General features: G+C 37.0%; 1 long non-coding RNA gene across 12 annotated transcripts in view; it reads left to right on the forward strand.

Annotated features, from left to right (window-relative positions):
- The window catches only part of LOC110465832, a 15343-nt gene extending 3069 nt beyond the window's left edge, over positions 1–12274 (forward strand). Inside the window, exons 2-11 of one of the 12 annotated variants that reach the window (XR_002464666.1) lie at positions 1189–2461; positions 3003–3088; positions 5324–5408; positions 6433–7474; positions 7787–7872; positions 8143–8228; positions 9655–9743; positions 9980–10996; positions 11334–11756; positions 12050–12274. This is a non-coding gene — a long non-coding RNA (uncharacterized LOC110465832). Of the gene's footprint in view, positions 1–1188; positions 2462–3002; positions 3089–5323; positions 5409–6432; positions 7510–7786; positions 7873–8142; positions 8229–9654; positions 10997–11333; positions 11757–12049 lie in introns of all 12 variants that reach the window. The other 11 variants (XR_002464663.1, XR_002464667.1, XR_002464668.1 and 8 more) reach the window with 11 other exon arrangements.
- The last annotated feature ends 401 nt before the right edge of the window (positions 12275–12675 follow it).

Genomic DNA, 12675 nt, shown 5'->3' on the forward strand with positions numbered 1-12675 from the left:
CCACCCCCACCCACCCCCACGCCCCTTCGTGGAGAGGGTTTACATTTCTTAGGACCTCGGGTGCTTTCATTAGGAAATACATTCCTTTACCCCGGGGTCATCACTTCTGGTTAATTTCATTCATTTTTCTTATATTTATAATTCAAACAAGTTCCTGAGATGCAACCCCCTTCCCCTTTCCAGCTAGGATCCCTCCTCCCTCCCCCGTTGGGAAGAGGGTTAAATGTCTTTTAATTTTATCGGAAAATAGCTATGTTCTTGATTTTGTGTGTATTTTTAGTATTTCTCGCAAGGTGCTTTATTAAAGACGTGCATTTCTTTACCCCGGGGTTGTCTTTCCCATTCCCCCCTTGGGCAAACAATCTAAGTCTTACTTGTAAATTTCAAACATTTTTCATGGGTACCAGGTAATAATTCAAACAATACCTGTGATGCTCAATCCCCCCACCCCAGGTCATCCAATCACCCCATGTATGTCAATTTCCTACAACTCTCAAATCCAATTGTAAAGTTCATCCCTCCAACTCCCTGGGCATCCAATCCCTCCTTCAGGGAGGGGGTTAAGTTAACTATAATTGGTTGGGATAGGGAAATAGCTATAGGTATGTTTGGGAATATTTTGCTAATTATTACAGGGAAATAGTTTAATTCACACATGGATGGAATAATTATTTTATGATTGCAGTTTTAATGTTGATGAAATTGACTCGCCCCCGGGTCTGAGGGGCGGGGCCAAAAGGGTAAATATTGCTAAAGTTTCAAGTTTTAGCATCTTAAGACCAATAAATGCTTTAATCAAATACTCTTTGTTTATGTAAAATTCCTGTGATGGTATATTGAGTTCGTTTTAAAATTCTATATGGTCTTTCATTGAACATTTTGTTTGAAAACAAGTTTTCTTTTATTTATTTTTTGTTCTTTTTTAACGTGTTTTACATTATACAATTTACTTAACCGTGCATTAGTTATATCTATTTTTGTGTGTGCCGATGTGTAATATGTAAATGTATGTGTCTGTCCTATCCCGACCTGCGTCATCAATCTAAATGTCATTGTTTTAACACCCAGTTTCCTCATTTTACTTCACTCTATTATTTTGTCTTCAAAACTTATCTTCAAAAATGTAAATATTATTCTTTCAAGTTAATGTCAATGTTAATAAGTGTTAATTTCTTTCCAATTTTCTAGCAAAAAGTATTTGCATTATAGAAGAACCACCTATGCACCGGTTATAAACAATTTTAATGGAACATAATCACTTAAGTAAGGTTCAAGATTGAACCTGTTGAAGATTGGCATCTGATAAGTCACCGGAGACCCAAACAGTATACAACCCCCTGCAGGTTGAGCCCAAACAGTATACAACCCCTGAAGATTGAGCCCAAACAGTATACAACCCCCTGAAGATTGAGCCCAAACAGTATACAACCACCTGAAGATTGAGCCCAAACAGTAAACAACCACCTGAAGATTGAGACCAAACAGCACCAATAGGTCTTTCTAGGTAAGGTCTTGGTCTAAAACAGCCCAGCTGAGTGTATGTCATCGATATTTTTTGATCACTAACTCGCGGATAACTTTTATAGTTAGTTTGTATGTATGTGTATGTCCTCTCCCCGCCCCATCATCAAGTATGGAAAGTTAATGCGCCAGATCTAAGTTCAAATAAGGTTACTTCCAAACCTAACTGAGCACTCTTGCAATCAAACTAATGGACAATGTTGGTCTTTTGATCCCGTCTTTCAAACTGTGTTCTTCGCTTTTATTGCAAAGATCTTGATCAGGAAAATGTCTGCTTTTCTTTTATTAATATTCCTTCTCAAAACATGTGGGCATGTCAAGTCGCACCAAATGCAGACTCGATCATGCCATACTACCACATGTGGCAAGAATGATTGTATTTGATGATGCAGGGTTTCCTTACTCTGAAGATTTGTGAGACAGGGGTTGAATGTTGGGCGAATCGACTTTATTCCCTTTTCTACCACAGAAGATCTATTTAATTACAATACAATGCTTTATATTTGACAGTACTATTTTCATCCAGACTAAGGTAATACAATATATTCAGTGCATCAGTTGTTTTCCTTTTTTTGTCAATGTATAATATGTAAATGTATGTCATATCCCTACCTCCCATCATCAATTCAAAAGAAATGATTTTCAAACCCAAGTTTAATTAAAATTTTAGAAGAATGAATAAAGAACTTATAAATGAATCAAATTTAAATAACTTCAATCGAACATTGTCAATTAACGAATGCTCTAACCTGTTCCTTGCCAACCACATTCCAATATCCCTTTGAATTGACCATTCACACAGGGAAAACTATAGCTTACATTCTTGAGATTAACACTTCCTAGACTGAATGTAGTTGTAGGTTGCTACAGTGCCTGAAGACGGAGGCAGACGACCTCAACCTGAGGATGGAGCCCGGACCACACCCGTGGGTTCTTCTTGGTAAGGTGTTGGTCCAAAAGGGAGACCAGCTGAATGTTTGTATTTTATCGCAATTTGTATTACTAACACGCTGACAAGTTGTTTTTTTGTCAATGTGAAACATGTAAAAAACGTATGTATGCCCTATCCCCGCCCCCATCACCAATTCAAATGTAATTGTATCCTCACTCATTTTACTCTGTATTCACTGTATAAATTTCCGTGTTCAAAACCCATCTTCATTATTGTTCATGTTATATAAATGGTAATTTATTGAAAATTTAATTTTAACTTTTGTCAATTTATGTATATATAAATGTATCAATTGTAAACACCTTTAAACTTTTAACAAAAATAAATAAATAAAAAATTGTAATTATTAATGACTTTTTCCAATATAAACAAACGAATCGAATGTAAATAACTTGAATGCAACATTGTAAAATAACGGAAGCTCAAACCCATTAACGCCGGCCCTTTCTATACACCTTTGAACTAATCATTCACACGGGGAAACTACAGCTTACATTCTTTTGATTAACACCTCCTAGACTGAATGTAGTTGTAGGTTGCTACAGTGCCTGAAGACGGAAGAAGACGACCACAACCTGAGGATGGAGCCCGGACCACACCCGTGGGTTTTTCTTGGTAAGGTCTCGGTCCGAAAGGGAGACCAGCTGAAGGTATACATTTTACCGCTATTGTTATTACTAACCCGCTGATAAGTTTGTTGTGTTTTGTCAATGTACAATATGTAAAACGTATGTATGTCCTATCCCTGCCCCCATCACCTATTCACATGTTATTGTTTCAACACCCATTTTACCTCGTTAAAATTCACTAATTTTTCGTGTTCAAAACCCATCTTCATTATTCCGTCTTTGCGTATTGCAGAGTTATCTTCTCTGGGGAGCAGGTATTGATTGTTACGTCATTGGTTTGTGTGAGAAAATTACGTCGTTTTCTCAAAAATTGATGACTTTATTCTCACAAACAAGTGACGTAACAATCAATACCTGCTCCAAAGAGAAGATAACTCTGCAATACGCAAAGACGGAATTGTTAATGTTTAGTTTATGTTAAAATAAATGCTACTTTATTTGAAACTCAAAAAATAAATGTTTATTGAAAATTTTAATTTTCACTTTTTTTTATATATATATATTAATAAATATATTAAGTGTTAACAACTTTAAACTTTGAAATAAAAAAAGAGAAAAATCTGTAAAATTAATAGGACTTTTTCCAATATAAATAAATGAAACAATTGTAAATAACTTCAATGCAACATTGTAAAATAACGGAAGCTCAAACCCATTAACGCCGGCCCTTTATATACACCTTTGAACTAATCATTCACACGGGGAAAACTTTAGTTTACATTCTTGAGATTAACACCTCCTAGACTGAACGTAGTTGTAGGTTGCTGCAGTGCCTGAAGACGGAGGAAGACGATCACACGCTGAAGATGGAGCCCGGACCACACGTGGGTTTTTCTTGGTAAGGTCTTGTTCAAAAGGGAGACCAGCTGAGTGCAAGTATCGCTATTTTCATTACTAGCCCGCGGATCACTTTGATACTTTTTTTGTGTTAATGTATGATATGTAACTGTTTGTGTATAACTTATCCTTTTCCCATTATCAGCAATGGAAGGTTCATGCGCCAGATCTAAGTCGAAATAAGGTTACCTCCAAACATTGCTAAGCACTTTTGCAGTCGAACTAATTGACAATGTTGGACTTTTGAGAGATTTTAAAACTGTTCTTCTCTTTAATTGCAAAGATCTTTATCAGGAAAATGTCTGCTTTTATTATTATTCCTTCTCAAAACATGTGGGCATGTAAAGTCGCACCAAATGCAGACTTCATCATTCCATACACCCGCATCTGGCAAGAATGATATTGTATCAGATGATGCAGGGTTTCCTTGCTCTGAAGATTGCTAGACGAGAGTTGAATGTTGGGGTTTATAATTTGTATGTCAGGAGAGGTAAAGTGTTTGGATAAGCCGAATTAGACTCTTCCTCTGAACATTGCGTTCTTCTTCTACAAAAGAGTTTCTATTATTAAACCCAATAGTGCTTTGTAACTGGCATTACGCGGCATAATGACGAAAAGAATGGATTTGGTTTTTTCCGTGACTGAGGTAATACATATAACCTTTTCCGATATAAATAAATGCATCAACTGTAAATAACTTTGAACTAATCATTCACACGGGGAAAACTATAGCTTACATTCTTAGGAATAACACCTCCTAGACTGAATGAAGTTGTAGGTTGCTACAGTGCCTGAAGGCGGAAGAAGTCGACCACAACCTGAGGATGAAGCCCGGACCACACCTGTGGGTTTTTCTTGGTAAGGTGTTGGTCCAAAAGGGAGAACAGCTGAATGTATATATTTTATCGCAATTTGTATTACTAACCCGCTGACAAGTTGTTTTTTGTCAATGTGAAATATGTAAAAACGTATGTATGTCCTTTCCCTGCCCTCATCACCAATTCAAATGTAATTGTATCCTCATTCATTTTACTTTGTATTCGCTGTTTAACTTTCAGTGTTCAAAACCCATCTTCATTATTGTTCATATTATATAAATGCTAATTTATTGAAAATTTAATTTTAACTTTTGTCAATTTATGTATATATAAATAAATCAAGTGTAAACACCTTTAAACTTTCCAAAAAGAAATGTGAAATTATAATGACCTTTTCCAATATAGATAAATTAATCAAATGTAAATAACTTGAATGCAACATTGCAAAATAACGGAAGCTCAAACCCATTAACGCCGGCCCTTTCTAAACACCTTTGAACTAATCATTCACGCGGGGAAACTACAGCTTACATTCTTGTGATTAACACCTCCTAGACTGAACGTAGTTGTAGGTTGCTACAGTGCCTGAAGACGGAGGCAGACGACCACAACCTGAGGATGGAGCCCGGACCACACCCGTGTTTGTTTTTGGTAAGGTCTTGGTCCAAAAGGGAGACTAGCTGAATGTATATATTTTACCGCTATTGTTATTACTAACCCGCTGATAAGTTGTTTTTTGTCAATGTGCAATATGTAAAACGTAAGTATATCCTATCCCTGCCCCCATCACCTATTCACATGTTATTGTTTCAACACCCATTTTACCTCATTGAAATTCACTGTATAACTTTTTCGTGTTCAAAACCCATCTTCATTATTGCTAATGTTCAAGTTAAAATAAATGCTAGTTTATTTGAAATTCAAAAAATAAATGTTTATTGAAAACTTTTATTTTCACTTTGTTTTAATATACATATATTAATAAATATATTAAGTGTTAACACCTTTAAACTTTAAAAGAAAAGAAAGAGAAAAATTTGTAAAATTAATGACCTTTTCCAATATAAATAAATGAATCAAATGTAAATACCTTGAATGCAACATTATATAAATATCACATTCATGAGAGGGCGATATTGCATATTTTCACCCCAAGGAAGCATTGTTGACAGAGGCGAAGCCGAGGTGAACAATGCTTTCCGAGGGGTGAAAATATGCAATATCGCCCTCTCATGAATGTGATTTTTATTTTATTATACCGAGTGTCATGTTTAGGTGTTTCACCACTAAACCATTTTCAAAGGTCGACAAACGTTCCAGAAAAGTTTTCACAGGGACGAACCGTGCACGTATAACTTTGGCGCATGTGATATTTTTTGGAATAACACCCACCCACTGGGACGAACCGTGCACGCATACGTTTGGCGCATGTGATATTTTTTGGAATGTTACCCAGTCTTTATCTTTATTAAACCAGCAAGTAATATTGAAAATGTTCACATCTTTCTCAACCAGTCAGATTACGAGATTTTAACAGAAGGTATAATTATATAAAATAACGGAAGCTCAAACCAATTAACGCCGGCCCTTTCTATAACCCCTTTGAACTAATCACTCACACAGGGAAAACTATAGCTTACATTCTTTTGATTAACACCTCCTAGACTGAACGTAGTTGTAGGTTGCTACAGTGCCTGAAGACGGAAGAAGACGGCCACACCATGAAGATGGAGCCCGGACCACACCTGTGGGTTTTTCTTGGTAAGGTCTTGGTCCAATAGGGAGAGCAGCTGAGTGCAAGTATCGCTATTTTCATTACTAGCCCGCGGATCACTTTGATACTCTTTCGTGTTAATGTATGATATGTAAATGTTTGTGGATATCTTATCCCTTTTCCATTATTAAGAATGGAAAGTTCATGCGCCAGATCTAAGTCCAAATAAGGTTACTTCCAAACATTGCTAAGCGCTTTTGCAGTCGAACTAATCGACAATGTTGGACTTTTGAGAGATTTTGAAACTGTGTTCTTTTTAATTGCAAAGATCTTTATCAGGAAAATGTTTGCTTTTCTTTTATTAATATTTCTTCTCAAAACATGTGGGCATGTCAAGTCGCACCAAATGCAAACTCGATCATACCATACTACCGCATGTGGTAAGAATAATATTGTATTTGATGATGCAGGATTTCCTTGCTCTGAAGATTTGTGAGACGAGTGTTAAATATTGGGCGAATCGACTTGATAGATCAACAGCGTTTATAATTTGTATGTCAAGAGGGGTAGAGTTTGGATATGTTGAGTTTGGATTTCTTCTGGACATTGCATTTCCGTTTTCTACAAAAGAAATGCAATTTTATTACAATACAATGCTTTATATTTAACTATTGTCTATATATTGCACTATTTTCATTCAGACTAAGGTAATACAATATATTCACCAGTGCATCAGTTGATTTCCTATTTTTGTCAATGTATAATATGTAAATGTATGTCATATCCCTTGTCAATTAACGAATGCCATTAAGCCATTAAGGGCCGTCAACATTTCAATATCCCTTTGAACTAACCATTCACACGGGGAAAACTATAGCTTACATTCTTGTGATTAACACCTCCTAGACTGAATGTAGTTGTAGGTTGCTACAGTGCCTGAAGACGGAGGCAGACGACCTCAACCTGAGGATGGAGCCCGGACCACACCCGAGGGTTTTTCCTGGTAAGGTCTTTGTTCAAAAGGGAGACCAGCTGAAGGTATATATTTTACCGCTATTGTTATTACTAACCAGCTGGTGGTTGGTTTTTTCGTCAATGTGCAATATGTAAAACGTATGTATGTCCTATCCCTGCCCCCATCACCAATTCAAATGTTATTGTTTCAACAACCATTTTACCTCATTGAAATTCACTGTATAACTTTTCGTGTTCAAAACCCATCTTCATTATTGTTAATGTTAATGTTAAAATAAATGCTAGTTTGAAATTCAAAAAATAAATGTTTATTGAAAACGTTAATTTTCACTTTTTTTAGTTGTAGGTTGCTACAGTGCTTGAAGACGGAGGACGACGACCACACCCTGAAGATGGAGCCCGGACCACACACGTGGGTTTTTCTTGGTAAGGTCTTGTTCAAAAGGGAGAGCAGCTGAGTGCAAGTATCGCTATTTTCATTACTAGCCCGCGGATCACTTTGATACTTTTTTGTGTTAATGTATGATATGTAAATGTTTGTGGATATCTTGTCCTTTTCCCAATATCAAGTATGGAAAGTTCATGCGCCAGATCTAAGTCCAAATAAGGTTACTTCCAAACATTGCTAAGCACTTTTGCAGTCGAACTAATTGACAATGAAAGACTTGTGATTAACACCTCCTAGACTGAATGTAGTTGTAGGTTGCTACAGTGCCTGAAGACGGAAGAAGACGACCACAACATGAGGATGGAGACCGGACCACACCCGTGGGTTTTTCTTGGTAAGGTGTTGGTCCAAAAGGGAGATCAGCTGAATGTATATATTTTACCGCTATTTTTATTACTAACCCGCAGATAATTTTTATTTTTTTTGTCTATGTGCAATATGTAAAAACATCACCAGTGACGGAAGACCTCAGAAGATGGAATCAAAATATAAGACGGAACAACCACCAGTTACAGTATAGTAGAGAATCGAACCATAAATATGGCAAAACTCAGCTGCTGGGATTACAACCTACTATTAATTGGAAATAATGGAACGAAAAGTGGTAACTTTAATGAAATGATTGAATAGCCACCGATCAGACTATGGAAGATGCCACAGGATTGATCTACCACCACTGGGGCCACCAAGCAAAGACAATTGAGACGATCACGTATGACAGACGAGAGCAACAAAACACGCGACAACGAATCGGCGGATTCCTCATTCAAATTCACTGCATAACTTTCCGTAATAAACAACAACTTGAAAATTGTAAATGTTCATGTTTAAGTTAATGTTAATAAGTGCTCATTTATTTGAAATGTCAAGAAAACAAGCCAATTCGTGGAATTTATATCCCCCGCTTGCAGGACATATTGTAGGTTAACATTATTGCGGTTAGGTTTAAACATGTGAGCATCTTGCTGTTGAGATATAATGTATAGCTTGAAACTTGGAAGAAGAAAAAAGCCCTATACCTCATTCATTATCCGTAAATATGCACAAATCACATCGGTTGGCAAACCTAGCATGAGTTGGATGTGCATAAGGAACTTGGTTGAAACATCTTAACAATATCTACAGCAATTATCACACGAAAACCAAAGAGTGACCTTGATGGGGTGAAAGACAGAGGAACACAAACATTGTTATCAAGTTTGAAGGAATTTGGTTAATATTTGTTAGAGTTTATGAACAGAAACGGCACATAATGGCGTTTTTCGCTATTCAAGAGGCCATTACTCCGCCAAATAAAGTCATCGTACTTGGCCAGGCCCTTAAGGTATTTAACCCTGTGACCAAGTTTAAAGGAAATCGAATAACATTTGTTGTAGTTATTGCACGGTAACGAAGCGCGGTAGATAATGACGTTTTTGGTTATTCAAGGTGCCATAACTCCACCCAATGGGGTCTGCTGTAGGTGGCCATCGAACGTGGACGAGCCCTTAAAGCATTTAACCGTGTTTGAAGAAAATCGATTGACATTTGTTGTAGTTATTGCACGGAAAAGAAGCGTGACAGACGGACAGACGGACAGACGGACAGACAGACAGACACAAATAGTATCGCTCGTTTCGGTGAGAGTGGGGGATAACAAATGAATATTAACCCTTAAATCCTTTAAGCGCTGCCTTTTTATACCCCTTTGAACTAACCACAACCACGGAGAAAAATATAGCTTACATTCTTGTAATTGATACCTCTTTGACTGTATGTAGTTGTAGGTTGAAGCAGAGCCTGAAGACGGAAGAAGAGGACCACTCTCTCAAGATGGAGCCTGGACCACACCTGTAGGTCTTTTTGCATGGTAAGGTCTCGGTCCAAAAGAGTCCAGTGGACTTCAGTACGATTAACGGAAACATAGTGCGTGAGATTGAAGTTCAAACAAGGTTATTTCCAAACCATACTGAGCAATCTTACAATCAATCTAATAAATTATGTTGGTCTTTTGATCGCGTTTTTTCAAACTGTTCCTCTCTGATTTTGCTTTGTTTGCAGTCCAATACTCCTCTAAATTCATTAGTGTGTGATTTTACTTGATAGGCTTAGATTGAACAATAGCAGAAACGGAGTTGAATGTGGGGCGAATCGACTTGATAGATCGACAGCGCAAATAATTTGATTATCAGGATAAGTATATTGTTTTGATAGTCCCAATTGGTATGGATTTTGTTAACTGTTCTTTCCTACAACAGAATAACTGTTATTACAGACAAAAGTGCTGAATTTAACACTACGCAGCCAGATAACAAAAAGTCTGAAGGTATCGATTTTATATGTATGTGGCGGCGGTAAAGTATCGCCGATTTTCTCAGGTAAGCAAATCATAAAAAAATATCTGAAATCACTTATCTGAATAATGCATTACATATTCCGGGAATAGCAGAGCACGATGGCAGTACATTAGCTGTTGGTACCACATCATCTTACAGTAATCTACAAAAACATTGAAGAACCACCACAATGGATCAAATGCAGACCCACCATAGACAGAAGACCTCAGACGATGTAGCCACGACGAATGAGTCGCCACCGATGAGACACTCCAAATAGGACCCAATGACAGATCATAGAATATAACGAAAGGTTTTGCAAGGCAATCCATAGTCCCCGACCGGTGAAGATTTCTAACTTTTTCAAACAAAAGTTTAGGTCAGAGGTCAAAGTATAAGTCACGGTGATGGGAAAAAACTATGACCGCAAACGTCCTATGGAAACGCCGCATACAGCATACTATAGCACAGCAGAGAAGATTGAACCCAATTCTAGACAAGCTGCAGCTGAACAGACAGCAGACAAAAAAAGGATCGAATCTCGCCCTATTACAGATGACAAACCAGATCGATGCAACCACTGACGTAAGGACGGTCCAGAGCACAAGACCACCCATGACAGATCAAAGAGAAAAGTGTACAACCACCAGTAGCAAGACAATAAATAATGAATTCATAACCTATCACAAACCACAGCTGATGGGATCACAACCCATGATGGATCAGAAATACTGGAACAATAAGTGGTGACCTAAGTGAAATGATTGAACAGACACCTACCAGAAATGTTAATATTCAAGCTTAAGTAAAAGTTGAATTAGTTAATTAATAAAACAAAATTAGCATTATTATTGAAAAATATATTGAACCTTTTTAAATGCCTATTTATATATATAAATTTATCAATATATCAATTGTAAACATCTTTAAAAATCCAACAACAACAACAAAACAATGAAAAGTTGGTAAAATTGCTTGCACATTGTCAATTAATTGAACCTCAACCCTTTATAGGCTGCCCTTTCTGTATACAATATCATAACCTTTTGAACTAATGTAACCTTTCACACGGGGAAGATTATAGCTTCCATTCTTGTAATTTACACCTCTTAGACTGTATATAGTTGTAGGTTTCTGCAGAGCCTGACGACGGAAGAATAGGACCATATCATGAAGATTGGAGCTTGGACCACACCTAAGTCTTCCTTGTTGAAGTCTCGCTCCAAACGTGATCCCAGCGGAATGTATATGTGAGGATTGAACTGCACACAAATAACAGTTCCAAAATGACAATAACGGACTACCAGCCACAACAGGCCACATGGGATGAACACGAAGAAACTCTCGGCAAATAAAAACATGGCTTCGACAGACGAGAGCTTGGTACCACCATTCGCACATAATACACAATGACAGATGTCCATGACCGACCAGACAAGAAGAAATCTCCTTTCATGAATAACCACAGATTACAAGTCTTGCAGAGAATGAGATTTCGTACCAGAGTCCAGTTTTCATGTTGACAGGAGCATCTCCAAACCAAACAGGTATTATTGACATTATATAACTATCGCAGTCCTGAGCTCCCTGATCATGAGTATTTTGATAATTTGATTTAAGTTTACACTCAAAGCAGTTTTAAAGAATCTTATCGTGTTATTAAATACAAAACTACTAGTTTGTAGTTACTCTGATATATCTCTTTATATATCAAGCCCTGATACAGGATCAAGGAAAACTGTTACTAGCAATATACTGGTACAACAGAAATATAACCACGTTCAGTAGCTTTCAAAAAAATCAGAATAAACAATATTTAGTGATTATAATTTCGCTACAGGAGATAAAACGATGTCGAGATGCTGCGAGTCTCGATGCCACTGCAACACCGCAGGCAGAATGTACATCAGTTTAATAGATGAAAAACATGCAACACACCTGATTGATCCAAAACCTGTCATCCTCCAAACTGAGCCACAGACATCGCGTCCAAGTTCAGCAACAAGTTTCCTTATGGTCGGATTGGACTTCGCCAGTGTATGGTAAGGTTAATTGAATCTAACCTCAACATGGCATAGAAAACCATTTCCTTAGATGTTTAACATTAAACATACATATTGCATATTAAAGCACTCCGCTCCTTGATAGATACAATTTATCAGTTTTATCAAAATCTTTCCAGAAATAAAAGTTGTAATCACAAATTTATAAGATTAAAAGTGACCTTGACACTTTGAAACACAAACTCGTAAAAGGCACTCTTACATACAGGACAAACATAAAGTAGGGATGTTGTTTTCATGCTTTGATCCAGGATCTGAAGTCCCAGAGGTAGGACAAGCCCCAAGGGCAATTCCTGATATAAACATATTTTCATTTCCCTTATGCATATTAGGGTTATAAAGTGGAAATCTTCATTTGCATGTAGTAAAGTTGTACATGAACATTTTCCTCTAATTATAAGCA

Source organism: Mizuhopecten yessoensis, unplaced genomic scaffold, assembly GCF_002113885.1.
Source record: "Mizuhopecten yessoensis strain PY_sf001 unplaced genomic scaffold, ASM211388v2 scaffold11101, whole genome shotgun sequence".
In the NCBI taxonomy this organism is placed as follows: domain Eukaryota; kingdom Metazoa; phylum Mollusca; class Bivalvia; order Pectinida; family Pectinidae; genus Mizuhopecten; species Mizuhopecten yessoensis.